The sequence below is a fragment of the Schistocerca cancellata genome, chromosome 7, assembly GCF_023864275.1.
Source record: "Schistocerca cancellata isolate TAMUIC-IGC-003103 chromosome 7, iqSchCanc2.1, whole genome shotgun sequence".
Classification (NCBI taxonomy): Eukaryota; Metazoa; Arthropoda; class Insecta; order Orthoptera; family Acrididae; genus Schistocerca; species Schistocerca cancellata.
The window spans coordinates 197,146,995-197,163,225 of record NC_064632.1 but is presented as its reverse complement, the minus strand read 5'-3'; positions in this window follow the sequence as shown (position 1 = coordinate 197,163,225).

Sequence of the window (16,231 nt, the reverse complement as noted above, 5' to 3'; positions counted from 1 at the left end):
TTTTCAATTTCAGTGGGAAGATTCAAGACACGAACGGTTTTGTAATGAATTTCCGTTCTATAGATGGGAACCGTACTTTGATAAGCATTTCTATGCACAAAATCTACTTCACAGACCCACTTTCGTAACACTTTATCAACAGTCGCAGCACTGATTAACTTGACAAAAACACAGTATTTTCCCTGACCCAGTTGCCAGGTATGGACGGTTTCTGGATTGAGACAAATTACCTGTGTAATCCAGTCATCTGTTTCCAGGGATGTCGGCTGAACAGGATGGGATTCCTTGTCAAAAGCAAATACCAGAGTATTCTTCCTGAGGTTTGTAGCCATGGTTAATCCAGCGACGCAATTTCGGTTAAACAACCGAAATTCCAATTAGCAGCAGCAAGACCAGAAAGACCAATCAGATCACAAGGAATATGAACGAACACGGAGATTAACGGACGGACAGTTCTCGGCGAATCCCAAGTACAGCGATGTAAACAGGGAAGTGCAGCGCAGCAGATAAGAGCGGACACTCGCTAACGCGGCTGAAACCTAACTATCTGAACCACCGAGGGCACAGAGGATAGTGCGACTGCAGGGACTTATTCCCTTGCACGCTCCCCGTGAGACCTACATTCCCAACTTAATGTTCACACACTACATTTGTAGTGCCCCTGCCCATTACATTCATTACGCGTAGCAGACAATCTTACAGAGTCCCGTAAGAGTTAGGGCAATACGTGTACATCCGCACAGAACAGGACCATATTAGACAGTTGGCTCATTTGGACACCGATTTAGTTGAAGTCACGCAGAATATCATCAAAAATGCCTTAAAGCGTTTTGTCAATTTCTTTCGACTGGTCTAAAAGAGACACTGCCCAGCTACAGGTGTTGATGAACCAGTGGAAATTATATACACCTTTCTTGCAGACAACAGTGATAAATACCCGTTTCCTCTACGTCATTTACTTGTTTAGCTAGATGAACACAATCCTCCAGATGTTTGAACTGCAAGAAGACTTCTGAAGGAGAAATATGGAGAGGACACAACTCTGATTCGTGCAAAGGGTGTATCATCTGTTTCAAGAACACCAGCCACATAATTCTATAAGACAACTGGTACATGAACGAAAAATATCACATACGAAAGACCGCTTCAGCTCCATGATGAATATTTATTTATTAATCAGCTAGTTTCATGGTGATAGAGCCACATCTTAAGAGATATATCGGTATACAAACGGAAGAAAAACATATAAAGGTCTTGCTTCAATTAAAATATAAATGAACTGTACACAAAACTATATTAGAAAATTACGTAACCACATTTACTTCATAACTTAGTTCAAGCGATAGACAATAGGCAACATTTACTGTCCAATTGTAATTAAAATGTTCAACCGACAAGTGGTCGATGGTCAAATTAAAATACGGCAGGATGTAGGCAACATCACCCAGATAAAGGAAGCCAACGGCGTTACATCGTCGAGACGACATGAGACACAGAGATCATGACCGCTAAGACTGCAAGATGTGACTCTAAAGCCGTGAGACTAGATGGTTCATAGACATATATTTAGAGTACAGTTGATGACGTCTTTTTTCATCCTGAAACAATTCTACAGCAGTGGACACCACAGCCTAAAATTTTGCAAACGAAAAGTGTAGAAAAACCCAAAGAAGACCGGTTTCGAAATGTTAAAACTGCCGGAAAGGTCATTTTGAAGGATATCTGCTCACGAATGTTCATCACTGATGCTTACCATCAAACCGATAATTTGTTTTTGGTTCGGAGTCTTTTGTTCCTCTAAAATTGCTTCTCTTACTTCACAGAATTGTTTTGACACAGTAACTGATGATGCAGAGCTCCATGCTGTGACTGTCAAATTCTCAGAAAATCTCATTACATCTAAAATTTATAGTCCTAGTGCTATGCTATGGATTCGTCATTTACACAAGTGTACAGTAATAAAAAACTTCATTAAAGCTAAACGGATGAGTGACTGGATCCTGCGCAGGCCGTTGTGGCCGAGCGGTTCTAGGCGCTTCAGTCTGGAACCGCCCGACCGCTACGGTTTTCTGCCGCTGGCATGGATGTGTGTGATGTCCTTAGGTTAGTTAGGTTTAAGTAGTTCTAAGTTCTAGGGGACTGATGACCTCAGATGTTAAGTCCCATAGTGCTCAGAGCCATTTGAACCATTTGAACTGGATCCTGCAGCAGGTCATTTGAAATATACTACGAATGCCCATCTGGATTAACGGGATATGAGCGGCCTAAAAGAGAGAACCGCTCCACAGGAATTTAACAAGCTAACGAGTAGATGTTACTTCACTATTCACCGTACCGAAAAGTTTTGGTCTGCCATCCAGTTAGCATGAGCGTACAGCAGGTCCTAATGAGGGCGATGAAGAGTTTTGGATAGTTGACTCATGGTCCGGGCAGAATACATAGCGTGCTGTCTCGATGGGCTTTGTGTATGCCATGTCTCCAAGGCATGTTCATTGAGGTACTTTCTGGTATATCTCAACAACATTTAAACATAAGCCTTAACCAAATTAATCTTGATATTTAAGACGCTGATTTTATGGGTCTCTGAACATGAATCGTTCCTTGAGACTATGGATAAAGTACCATTTACCGCAGGAACAACCGGTCGTGGAGAGCTTGAGAAATTGGCACAGACTGCTTGAAGAACATGGTGGTAGAAGAAATATGAAGTTGAAAGAAAATAATATGGTGGTTACTCTCACCTCAGTTTTTTGTACATCGTAACTTGCAGACAAAAGTTAAAATAGATGCTTTTACTCTCTTCGGAAATTTGTGGTATGTTCCTATGGGACCAAACTGCTGAGGTCATCAGTCCCTAGGCTTACACACTACTTAATCTAACTTAACTTACAATAAGGACAAGTCACACACCGATGCCCGAGGGAAGATTCGAACGTCCGACGGGGGAAGCGGCGCAAACCGTGGCAAGGCGCCCTAGACCATGCGCCTACCCCATGTGCTTTACTCCTGTCCAACAAGACTGCATCGCCAATCAGTCTGCTCACGACTGAAGGGAACTGTTCAGATTAGAGTTTGCACGCTTTACGGTGCCTGTCCTCGCTCAGGATAGCATGGGCAAGGGCTCAAAATCAGCACTGTATGCAGCGTTCATCTAGAGCCGGGCGAAGTGGACACTGGAATGCAGTGATTGACGGTGGATACCTGATACATAAAGTTGTACGGCCCACGACAAAAATCACGGAGTCAGCTCCCAATATCTATGTAGAGTATGTGAAAAAAACTTCGGATGTCATGCCATAAAAATTCTTGATGGAAAGCCTAGTGATGTTCGTCACCAGAGCACCAAATCAGCTGAACGATCTCGCCGGACTTTGTTGCACTCGCCAACAAAATTTATCCACAACAGCCACAACAGCACAAGACAAATCTATTACAGTGAACACTACTACAGCAAAAGCTTCTTCCTTCGGTAGTGTTACCAAGAAGAGGATGATCTGATGCTCTCTCTGTTCGCAAAAGATTCCAGATTAATCCCACATTCGGATCTCCGGGAGAGGACTGCCAAGGCGGAGGGACCATGAGAAAAAGATTGTACAACCAGAGAAAGGGTAACGTTAACGTTCCCTGAGTCTGGACGTGGGACGTCAGAAGCTTGAAGGTGGTAGGGAAGCCAGAAAATCCAAAAAGTGAAATGCAGAGGCTCAGTCTACTCTACTGGATAAGAAATTAGAAAATCCTAGGTTTCCAGTTCATTCAGAACTGAATGTTGCAACAGTGCATATGGAGTACATGAAATGATTGGATTTACAGAAGCACACAGGACTCACAGTTGGGAGGACAACGATTCAAACCCGCGTTTGGCCATTCTGATTTAGGTTTTCCGCGATTTTCCTAAATAGTTTCAGGCCAGTGCCGGGATGGGTCCTTTAAAAGGGCACGGCCGATTTCCTTCCCCTCCTTCCATACTACGAGCTTGTGCTCCAATGACCTCGTTGTCGACGGGACGTTAAACAATAAGCCACTCCTCCCCATTTTCAGATCAATAGCACAAGGGGTTCAGAGATACCAGCGATTCAGAGGTATCCTCCCTTGCTGAAACGCCCACATTAGTATGTGGTCTATCCCTCACGAGCGGAAATGCAGGCGATGACTCTGGCATCCAATCCATCGACCAGATGGCGAGTACTGTTCTGGGATACGTAATTCCACGCATGCTAGACCAGGTCACGTAGTTCTGTAAGAATTGATAAAAGTTGTTGACTGACGAGTCGTACGAGTTACTGCTTGTCCCGTCACATCCAACAAGTGCTCAATTACAGTTAAGTCCGGGGATCGTGATGGCCAGGGAAGTTGCTGCACGCCTTGGCAGAGCACCTTCAGTTTCACAGGCACTGTGTGGGTGAGCGTTATCCTGATGGAACAATTCATTACCTTCCTGTTGCAGGAAAGGCAAAAGAACAGGTCTAACAACATTCTGCACGTACTAATCGCTGGTTAGCGTCCCCTCCAGAAACACTAATGGTGTGCTTATTGCACCCTAGAGCATAAGACCTGGAGAGGGGACAGGATGTCGTGGACGAATGACCTCTACGAGCCATGGATTTGTATTACTAGGAGCGACACGGGAAAAAGACTGAATTAGTAGTTGCAAATACTCTAAGAACCACAATAAGAGGAGATATACTTGGGAAAGGCCGGGAGATACGTGAAGGTTTCACTTAGATTACGTCATGATCAGGCAGAAATTACGGAAACGGATATTGCATATCCAGGATATATGCATATCCAGGAGCAAATAAAGACTCTCATCACAATTTAGTAATAATGAAGAATCAGTGCCAAAAAAAAAAGATTGAATGCAAAAGTGGTAAGGCAGTTTAGTTAAAGAGAAATGGAAATCTTAAAAAATGGAGATCACAGGAGATAGAAAGGAACAAAGATACAAAGAAGGCAGCTGCGAAGAAACCACGGACAACAGAAGAAACACCTCATTTAATCGACGAAAGAAGGAAGTATAAAAAAGTACAGTAGAAATTCAGGAATACAGAAACACAGGTCATTAGAGGAGCGAAATAAATGGAAGCAAAGGCGAAATGGTTGCGTTGTCCGGTGACAAGCGGTTTTCGGCCGCATGAATCCGGACGTCCAAACGCTTGGCGAACTGCGTCGAATAGAGTCCCAGGGTGACGTCCATCGTTGTCATGGTCTTCAGAATTGCTGAATACCCTTCGTTGCAGCTGCTCACTGCCAGGAAAGTAGCAGTCTCCACAGTCTTCGCACCAGAATGCAAGTGCGTGGGGACTAACTTCCAAACACACGCATTGAAACTTTCATTTGAATTTTATGTGTTTTCTCGCAAGCATCGGTACAATAACTCGTCCTCCGAAAGAAAAAAACTAGTGCGTGAAAAGGACCGATTTCAGGCAGGTGCATATTTTGTTCAACTGCGAATAACAAACATTTCCGTTACGTATTCGGAAAAACCGTTTCAGGGGTAGATTCTAAACACTTTTATGGGCCCAAAAATGCAATTTAAAAAAATCGATTTTTTGAACCAAAAGATAGTAAACCTCCCCTTAAGAGTGCAGTGGGAATTCACATGTTAAATGCAGAGGAGAGAGCGGATAGGTGTTAAAGAGTCCATTGACAGCCACTATAAGGGGGAGGACTTGTCTGACGGCGTGATGGAAAAAGAAACAGAGTGGACAGGGAAGAGAGAGGGATCCAGTATTTGAATTAGAACTTAGACGAGCTTTGGAAGACTTAAGATCAAATAAGACAGAACGGATAGATAATTTTCCTTCGGAATTTTTAAAATCACTGGGGGAAATGGCAACAAAACGACTATTAACGTTGGTCACGCAGAACTTATGAGACTGGTGATAAACCACCTGACATTCGGAAAAAACATCATCACACAATTTCGAAGACTACAAGACCCGACAAGTGCAAGAATTATCGCCTAGAAGAATAACTTACAGAAGAAAGAAAACAAAACTGATGATATGTTAGGGGACGATCAGTTTCACTTTAGGAAAGGTAAAGACATCAGAGAAGCTGTTCAGACGTTGCGATTGATAATGGAAGGAAGACTGAAACAAAATCAAGACACTTTCATAGGATTTGTCGATTTGGAAAATGGTGCAAGATGTTCAAAATTCTGACAAAAATAAGGGTAAGCTATAAGAAAAGACGGGGAATATACAGTATGTACAAAGCCAAGGGGTAAAAATAAGACTGGAAAACAAAGAATGAAGTGCTCCTATTAAAAATGGTGCAAGACAGGGATGTAGTCTTTCACCTCTACTGTTCAATCCATACGTCGAAGAAGCAACGACGGAAATGAATAAAGTTGAAGAGTGGGAATAAAATTCAACGTAAAAGGATTACAATGGTAAGACTTGCTAATGACACTGCTATCCTCAGTGAAATGTAAGAAGTATTATAAGATCGGTTGAATGGGAAGAACGGTCTAATGAGATAGAATATGGACTGAGAGTAAATCGAAAAAAGGCGAAAGTAATGAGAAGTAGCAGAAATGAGAACAGCGATGAAATTAACATTAAAATTGGTGATCACGAAGTTGGTAAAGTTAAGGAATTCTGCTGCCAAGGCAATAAACTAACTTAAGATGGATAGATCAAAGAGGACATAAGAAACAGACTAGGACTAGCAAAGAGGCTACTACTGATTCAGAGAAATCTACTAGTATCAAATGGTTCAAATGGTTCTGAGCACTATGGGACTCAACTTCTGAGGTCATTAGTCCCCTAGAACTTAGAACTAGTTAAACCTAACTAAGCTAAGTACATCACAAACATCCATGCCCAAGGCAGGATTCGAACCTGCGACCGTAGCGGTCTTGCGGTTCCAGACTGCAGCGCCTTTAACCGCACGGCCACTTCGGCCGGCCTACTAGTATCAAACATAGGCCTTAATGTGAAGAAGAAGTTTCTGAGGATGTACGTTTGGAGCACAGTATGTATCGTAGCGAATCATGGATTGTGGGAAAACCGTATCAGATGCGAATCGAAGCATTTGGGATATGGTGCTACAGAAGAATGTTGAAAATTAGGTGGACTGATAAGGTAAGGAATGAGGAGATCCTCTGCATAATCGGGGTGGAAAAGAGGTGTCAGGAACAGAGACAGGATGACAGGACAGCTATTAAGACATAAGGGAATAACTTCAATGGTTCTAGAGGAATATTTGATGGAATACAAAAATGGCACAAATGGCTCTGAGCACTATGGGACTTAACTTCTGTGGTCATCAGTCCCCTAGAACTTAGAACTACTTAAACCTAAGGGCATCACACACATCCATGCCTGAGGCAGGATTCGAACCTGCGACCGTAGCGGTCGCGCGGTTCCAGACTGTAGCGCCTAGAACCGCTCGGCCACCCCGGCCGGCCGATGGAATACATCCAGCAAATAATTGAGGACGTTTGTTGCAAGCACTGCTCTGAGATGAAAGGGTTGGCACAGGAAAGGAATTCGTGGCCAGCCGCATCAAACGATTCAGAAAACTGACGCCTCAAGGAGATAAGGAACCAAACTTGCATATTTTGCATCGATTAATCACGTGAATAAATTTGCAAATGCAAAATCAGTTATTGCACTACCCTTTTTACCAAACACCGCGCTTTTCTAACGAACGCCAACTCCGGCACTGTTTACGAGAATATACCGCTCGGGTGGTGTATTAGTGTAACACAGTTAAATCACCAAAAACAGAAATAAGTTCACGTTGGTACTCCCTTAAAGAAGTAATATTGACATCCGTGGTGGGGCACTGGAAAACTTTCGGGGGATGCTAAATTCAGTCACATTTAGCGCAACTCAGTTATCATACAATAAAGATGCAATAAAGCAGATAAAAATTCAGCAACAGAAAGGATGTAAAAATCTAAAAGTCAGATATGACATTGATTTCTATAGTTTCTCTAATCATATAAAAAATCTGTTTTGAATTTTAAGTAGGATCGGAGCGACGTTATATTTCCGAGACGAGTGAAAGTTTCCCGTGGGAGAAGCAACTTCAAAGTTAGCAATTTATGTCTCGAGAATCATGTAACTCGTTGAAATGCATTCGTTTTTGTTGATTACCAAGATGCTCCGCTCGGGAAACGTTTCGTATCGAATTTCCTTTGCATTGTATAAGCATTTTCTTTTCTTTTTGCACCATTGTCAATATTTAACTCGTAACAAATATTATTTTCAAAGCTTCTGTCTCTCTAAAAGCAAGTAAACACTCTGAATCTTCGGCATGGATCTCTTTAATTTCTCAGAGGTTGACATAAATCTGTTGTTATTCATAATTAATATCAGAGTTACGTTCTTTCCTTGAAACAGGCAATTTTTGGGCGTTCAGTGGAGTTTACTACTTGAGAACTAGCAGGCAAAATGCTTTGCGTAAGGCAAGCGGTAACGCAGTGAAATCCGACAATCTACATCTACATCTACATGATTACTCTGCAATTCACATTTAAGTGCTTGGCAGAGGGTTCATCGAACCACAATCATACTACCTCCCTACCATTCCACTCCCGAACAGCGCGCGAGAAAAACGAACACCTAAACGTTTCTGTTCGAGCTCTGATTTCTCTTATTTTATTTTGATGATCATTCCTACCTATGTAGGTTGGGCGCAACAAAATATTTTCGGATTCGGAAGAGAAAGTTGGTGACTGAAATTTCGTAAATAGATCTCGCCGCGACGAAAAACGTCTTTGCTTTAATGACTTCCATCCCAACTCGCGTATCATATCTGCCACACTCTCTCCCCTATTACGTGATAATACAAAACGAGCTGCCCTTTTTTGCACCCTTTCGATGTCCTCCGTTAATCCCACCTGGTAAGGATCCCACACCGCGCAGCAATATTCTAACAAAGGACGAACGAGTATAGTGTAAGCTGTCTCTTTAGTGGACTTGTTGCATCTTCTGAGTGCCCTGCCAATGAAACGCAACCTTTGGCTCACCTTCCCCACAATATTACCTATGTGGTCTTTCCAACTGTAATTGTTCGTAATTTTGATACCCAGGTACTTAGTTGAATTGACAGCCTTGAGTATTGTACTATTTATCGAGTAATCGAATTCCAACGGATTTCTTTTGGAACTCATGTGGATTTTCGTTATTTAGCGTCAGCATTGAGACAGCATTTGGTGTACCGTTGGCAGCAGCAGTTAAGCCCATTCGCTGTCAAATGCCCACTGATTGAAATACGTCTATATGAGTTACATAAATCATATTTACAACCAACATGAGGGCAGTTACCAGCATCTACGTGTTAGATGGGGCTGCTCTCACCACTATTACTACCCGTCCAAGCCTCATCTCACACTAAATTTCTTATATTTTCCTGTAGCACCATATTTAACATACTCGAATTTTCCTCTTATCTTCATTTATATTTTTGCACGGTCCGTATTCAATCTCTATACTCTACACCCAACTTTAGCCAAGTAAAAACTGTACATTTTCTGAAGATTTGCGACGACCACCGATGTCAGCTTCGGGGGTTTCATATCAGCTCACACTCGGATGCAGGGTGAAAATATCATTCTGGAAACATCCCCCAGGCTGTGGCTAAGCCATGTCTCCGCAGTATTCTTTCTTTCAGGAGTGCTAGTTCTGCAAGTTTCGCAGGAGAGCTTCTGTAAAGTTTGGAAGGAAGGAGTCGAGGTACTGGCAGAAGTAAAGTTGTGAGAACGGGTGTGAATCGTACTTGGGTAGCCCAGATGGTAGAGCACTTGCCCATGAAAGGCAATGGTCCCGAGTTCGAGCCTCGGTCCCGCACACAGTTTTAATCTGCCAGAAATTTTCATATCAGCGCACACTCGGCTACAGAGTGAAAATCTCATTCTGCAAACATCCCCCAGGCTGTGGCTAAGCCATGTCTCCGCAGTATTCTTTCTTTCAGGAGTGCTAGTTCTGCAAGGTTCGCAAAAGAGCTTCTGTAAAGTTTGGAAGGTAGGAGACGAGGTACTGGCAGAAGTAAAGCTGCGAGGACGGGGCGTGAGTCGTGCATGGGCAGCTCAGTTGGTAGAGCACTTGCACGCGAAAGGCAAAGGTCCCGAGTTCGAGTCTCGGTCCGGCACACGGTTTTAATCTTCAATCGTGTTTTGCAGTGGATCACAGAAGGGTGTTGCGGCTTTTGAATCTGTCACCCTTAATAGTTAAGTTAGGAATTTTCTGTCTCAACATAGAGTTTCGCAGTTTGTTATAATATTTAACAAGATTCTGAATGAGGAAAAAGATGTTTTCCTTGCTAAAAAACAGCACCTAGTATTGTTGCACCACGACTAAGTACAGGCTCGGATTTGGGGAATTCTTGTAAATTTCCGCAGCTATGGCTGGAAGGCAGGAGTTAAGGGACCGAGTGGCACATCGGATGGCAGGTAGGGGCGATGTTGATATTGAGCAAAGGGTTCAGCGAGGCAGTTTACGACACCAAATGGTTCAAATGGCTCTGAGCACTATGAGACTTAACATCGGAGGTCATCAGTCCCCTAGAACTTAGAACTCCTTAAACCTAACTAACCTAAGGAAACCACACACATCCGCGCCCGAGGCAAGATTCGAACCGATTCCAGGCTAAATCGCCTAGAGCCGCTCGGCCACAGCGGCAAGCCTTTACGACACCGCTGTCATGCCAGAAGAGACGGCCCGGAATGCACTGTACACATGTGTGAAGTAACCAGGTCAGCTTAGGGCACTGACGTGCTGTGAAGCGCCCATACATTGTAGTTACAACAGCGCCTGGTGACCCTTGCGCAGGAGCCGAAGCGGGTTGAGGAAAGCTGACGTTGTAATTATTAAAGAGCACTCCAGAGGAGCCACGTCAGAGGCATAGGGAAAAGACGTATAAATAAGCGAGCCTGGAGACTAAAATCAGGCCAACCTCCGCTGAAAAGATGCGCTATAGATGTGGCGGTTCAGGTCGCACCCTGGAGCTGCATTGGTGCTAGGTGGGAGAATGCTGCTGGCCTCCCCTTCTGGGTGACTGAAAGCTGTCGTCCTCAGGAGCGGGGCCGGGGGAAGAAATCATGGCCTCCCAGGTGCAGAACTGCCCTGGGCGGCTGGCCAGAGCTGCCAAAGTTCACTACAACGACGACGGACGGCTGTTTCCCTTCGGCCCTCTACACGGATTCACGAGTTGCGCTTGAGGGAGGAGTCAGCCGTGTCCCCTGGTACCAGAGCAGCCAAGGCATGCAACTGCCACTTAGCTGTGGCGTGATTAGGAGCTCTACATCTGCAAGGCTGGGCAACCAGACGGCGATGGAGCAGATTCAGGCATTGGCATTGGCGCACTGTGCAGCGTCATCACCGTGATCAGCGAAAGGCCGGCTGTGTACTTTCAATGGAATAAAGTCAACGGCACAGTTGCCGGTGATCCTCTGCACACTTCGGCGTGAGTCACCCCTTTCTTCAAAACCATTCCTCTCAGTCGCTCTTGCATATTACAGCCCCTGAGCTCAGGGGGTTGTAACAGTATAATAACTGATCCCTGGCGACTGGCGCTCCCACCTTCTCCTTTTCCTTGAACACATCTGCACACCATATATTGTCCGCCGCCTTGATTCCCCTCACCCCCAACCCGTTGCCGCTCCTTTACCGTTGTGTCCCACCCTCTCTCCATCTCCACTCCCTCCGCCTTCTTTCCCAACGCAACTTTCACCATCTACCCCTCCCGGATGATGAGCTTCGCCCTGACATCTACCCTTCCTACCAACTGTAACCCCATCTTCCTGCCTCCTCCTCAGGGCTCCCTCTCCTCCCCCTCCCTGATCTTGAGCGGCTTCCCCCTCCCACTCCCCCTTCTCTTGTGCTCCCTTTCAGTGTCTCTGCACTCCCTCCTGCCTTGTCTTCCCTCTTCATCTCCTGCCCCACCAGTGTCCTGCTTCTTCGTGTACCTGCTGATGCCCCTCCTCTCTTCATCCCGCCGCCTCCCCTGCTGCCCCTTGCTCTCCCCTCCTTTTCCATCCTCCCTGACCTCTCCCTCGGCAGATCCCCCTGGCAGTTTTATACTTCACCGTGTGTGCGCCAAGTGGGCTTTAAGTGTGTTGTTGTGGACTGTTTTTAATACTGTGACCGACTTTTAACCTGTGCATGTGAATTCAGTGTCTTGTATATATTTTAAGAATCGCCAACAGTGTTTTTTAACTTTATGGTGACTTTTTTAACTGTCCCCCCATGTACGTCTCTCTGTCGGTGTATTTTTACCTCCATTGTCTCCCCTTACTCTGTTTTATGTTCCCCATTTTTATCACCTTATGTATATGTGACATTTTATTTTGGTTTTAGTTATCATGTCACTCGGCTGACGAGTGGCGGATTGTGCCGCTGATATCCCTCCCCTGCCCCATATGGGGCAGGGGAATGAAATCACAATAAAGAAAAAAAAAAAGAAAAAAGTCTGGCGCTAGTTTATGCTCCACTTGCGTCGCTGATATCAACACTCGTCTGGTCTTGTATCTCTGACTGTTCCGCCTTGGTTTTCCTGCTTGTCTTGTGGCCGGGGTCTCTCTCCGGTCGGCGTTCAACGAGGCAACATGTTTTAAAGGCAGGCCCTCGTCTCGATCTGCTGTGCCTGGGCCTCGCCGTACTCGCCGTCCTTGCCGTTTTGCCGCGCGCCGGGTGTACAGTGCTGATTAGCCTACGCGTTTGCATGCGAAACGATGGCGCGGCCGTCATCTCATGCTGGACATCTTCTCATCGTGTAACTGGAAGCATGAAGTACGTATGATTCATATTCTGCTGTTAACCTGTAAAGAATTGTGAAACTTATTGTGGCATGTTGTATCTACCGGAGGTCATTTAAGGATGGTTTTGAATAAGAAAGTGTTATACGGAACTTACGAAGTCTATGGCTTCAAAGTGTTGTTTCCACGGAGCGGAGGCTAATTATTTCGGCAAATGCAAAAGGGAATTTTTACTGCTTGATTTAAAGGTTCCTTGCAGTGTTAATTTGATGTATTATGTTAATTAGTGTGCCGGCTGGGGTGGTCGAGCGGTTCTAGGCGCTACAGCCTGGAACCGCGCGACCACTACGGTTGCAGGTTCGAATCCTGCCTTGGGCTTGGATGTGTGTCATGTCCTTAGGTTAGTTAGGTTTAAGTAGTTCTAAGTTCTAGGGGACTGATGACCTCAGACGTTAAGTCCCATAGTGCTCAGAGCCATTTGAACCACTTGTTAATTAATGTGCTCTTCGCCAAATTTTGATTTTAGACTTTCTTTTAATATGAAGTGTAGAGCTTTGATAAGTCAGTGTAGTTTTAATTTTTCTTTTATTCGGTAAATGTCTCAGTTTGATTTCAGTTATGTTTCAGATAGTCACGTAGTTAGTAATCTTTGCATGGTCTTGAAAAGTTGAATCACGAGTTAAATTTGTCTGCAGCGTGAATTATTTGCTACTGGAGAAATGGCCTGGGATGTGGCGCAGATGGGGTTTGTCGTCTTGGCTGGCAGGCTGATCATCTTCGAAATTGCTTGGAGGTTTCTTTCTACTCATTTGTTCCGAGTATCACCGTGTATAAGCCGCGCTTCCAACCTTCAGTTAAATATCCGGCCTGTCCTCCGGGACGGACGAGATCTTTTCATAAGTAACTCAAGGTGAATCATTAGTGTTGTGTAAATTTTGGCTGCGCAAGCAATGAACTTGATAGTGTGCTTATAGTGGTGATTCTCTGTGATCCATTTGCAGTCAGATCTAATTATTATCTTTAAAATACTGTTTGTTATATTAATTCATTATCCAATCACATAGTTGTTCTAAATTCTGCGAAGGACAAGCGTCTGAAATTTAAAGACTTGATCTTTGGTAATTCCATTTGCATCTTTTTTTTATTTAAAAAAGGGGGGTAACGGTTAAAGTCAGTTGTATATTTCCTTAAGAGGACAAACGTCCGAATTAAAGTTTTATATTGTTATTTTGATTCTGTAATTTATTATGTACCAACCAAAAGTTTGTCCACCAGCAAAGGTCCCAAGATTCCTATCTCCTTTGAGTAGCTGTGGTTAAATTGCAATTTTGGTTTCTCTAGCACGTAACTTGAGCAGTAACACAGCTCAATAACCATTTCATGCGTTCTAGCAATATCCTCTTGGTTTATAGGGAAGCATTTAAAACTATAAACAGATGGAGAATTTCTCCAGCAGACACTGGAGATGCATAAGATTGAATTCCGTAACACATGTGTCTTTCTAAGATTACAACTCCAGTCACGTGGCATTAGTCACCAACTAAATTGGGTGTGCTTATGTCCTCATAACATTCTGTATTTTATGTGTAACACATCACGAAAAGTAAACTTTCAATTTCTGTAGTTGACTGCAGAATGATTCCTTTGCCGCCTACGTACATTTCGCGAAGACAGAATTGAAAGTACTACTAATATGGAAGCATAATAGACAGCTGTGTATCCCTCGCTGCATTTGGGAGAGGAACATGAAAGGGAATGACTAAGAGTAAATATAACCGCCTAAGTTACGAGATAATACACTTTGACAATGCAGGATGTGACTTAATTACTACAAAATAAAGACACCATAGTATTTTCTTAAGCTCAGCCACCTTACAGTACTGTCTGCTATAACTTCACCGATTTTCTCCAAATAGTCACGTTTCCATTCTAAGATAGCATAATTGTCTATGGGAGTGTTTCTCTCTGATTACTTCTGGGAACTTTTTCTTAACAATAGAGCACGAAATTTTAGAAAATCATATGGGGTACTGTCCACTCCTGAGTTTTGCCATAATTTTTGTTATGTCGTCTATTACTTTTTTGGTGCTGCTGCTGACGAATTAATAACAGTTAGAAAGATAGATAAACAAACGTGATACAGATGTATTGCTTTTTATACCACATGTGGTTCCTTACAGCCTTTATAAATGATCTTTCAGCCCCTCCCAGCTAACAAACTAATTCCTGCCTGCAGACAGGATATCACCTATAAATACCACAATCATTGGTTCAAAAATGGTTCAAATGGATCTAAGCACTATGGGACTTAATATCTGAAGTCATCAGTCCCATTGACGTACAACTGCTTAAACCTAACTAACCTAAGGACATCACACAAATCCATGCCCGAGGCAGGATTCGAGCCTGCGACCGTAGCAGCAGCGCGGCTTTGGACTGAAACTCCTAGAACCGCTCGGCCACAACGGACGGGCCACAATCATTAGCCAAGGAAGATGCAACAGTCTTACCGTTGTTTACAATAACATTTCCACTTCCTACAGCACACTACAGAGCGAGGTGGCGAAGTGGTTAGCACATTGGGCTTACATTCGGGAGGACAACAGTTCAAACCCATGTTTCACCATTAAGATTTAGGTGTTCCATGATTTCTCTAAATCGGATTTCCTTTCCCATCTTTGACACAATTCAAGATTGTGCTCCACCTCTAATGACCTCAATGGCGAAGGGACGTTGAGCACACTATTCGTTTCTTCCTGCCTACTAGCACACTGAAATCGTGATCTGATGTTAAGTAGTATTGCTCATGTGGGGGAGAATTTGGCAGTTTTGTCTCGATACCATGTCCCTGATACGTCTGTCTTTCCATACTAAAGCTCGTATATGTGGCATCATCGCACAAATACACTCCTGGAAATTGAAATAAGAACACCGTGAATTCATTGTCCCAGGAAGGGGAAACTTTATTGACACATTCCTGGGGTCAGATACATCACATGATCACACTGACAGAACCACAGGCACATAGACACAGGCAACAGAGCATGCACAATGTCGGCACTAGTACAGTGTATATCCACCTTTCGCAGCAATGCAGGCTGCTATTCTCCCATGGAGACGATCGTAGAGATGCTGGATGTAGTCCTGTGGAACGGCTTGCCATGCCATTTCCACCTGGCGCCTCAGTTGGACCAGCGTTCGTGCTGGACGTGCAGACCGCGTGAGACGACGCTTCATCCAGTCCCAAACATGCTCAATGGGGGACAGATCCGGAGATCTTGCTGACCAGGGTAGTTGACTTACACCTTCTAGAGCACGTTGGGTGGCACGGGATACATGCGGACGTGCATTGTCCTGTTGGAACAGCAAGTTCCCTTGCCGGTCTAGGAATGGTAGAACGATGGGTTCGATGACGGTTTGGATGTACCGTGCACTATTCAGTGTCCCCTCGACGATCACCAGTGGTGTACGGCCAGTGTAGGAGATCGCTCCCCACACCATGATGCCGGGTGTTGGCCCTGT